The following is an 851-nucleotide window of genomic DNA, read 5'->3' as shown; positions in this document are numbered from 1 at the left end:
CATATAAAAAAACCCCATAGGAAGATTATTCCTTCTATTTTACATATAGGAAAATTGAGAAAAAGAGGGAGTTAGCCATTTACCTCAGGACGTATAGTTAGTGAGGAGCAGGTCAGAAGATCTAATTCAAGTATCTGGCCTGAAGTCTTGCTCTCGACCTTGACCCCGTGTTATCTGCCATTTAAAACCTTACCTAGGTAGTTAGCATGACCCTTCTTTAATATTCATCTAGCAACAAAGGCTTTAAGAAGACTCTAACCGTAACTCATGGAGGCATAAAATTGGATTCAAAAAACACTTAGGGATTTGAACTATGCCAGTCTCAGTACTTCCTCTGAGATTTCCCAACTTCCGTCTCAGGAGAATTTAGAACAAGAATTTAGAACTACTTATATACTTATTTGGGGCCGTGGTGGTACAGTGGTTAAGTGCTACAGCTGTTAACAAAAAGGTTGGCCATTCAAATACACCAGGCACTCCTTGGAAACCCTTTGGAGCAGATCTACTCTGTCCTGTAGGGTCTTTATGAGTCAACATCAGCTCGAAGGCAATGGATAAATACTTATTTTTTGTTTGTTTTATGTCAGTTAATAACACATTGCTACCCCATCCAAATATTATTTCTAACCCACCTTAAATTTGTTATTAAAAGTAAGTAGGTCCCTGGGAGTCAGAATCGACTCGACGGCACTGGGTTTGTTATTTTTGGTTTAGGTCCCAGGGTGGTACAAATAGTTTTCATTAGACTACTAACCTAAAGGTTGGTGGCTTGAACCCACCCAACAGCTCCATGGAATATACACCTGGTGACCTCCTTCTGTAAAAACTACAGCCAAGAAACCCCTATGCAG

Source organism: Loxodonta africana, chromosome 22 (assembly GCF_030014295.1).
Source record: "Loxodonta africana isolate mLoxAfr1 chromosome 22, mLoxAfr1.hap2, whole genome shotgun sequence".
Lineage (NCBI taxonomy): Eukaryota > Metazoa > Chordata > Mammalia > Proboscidea > Elephantidae > Loxodonta > Loxodonta africana.
Note: the sequence above shows the minus strand (reverse complement) of the source record.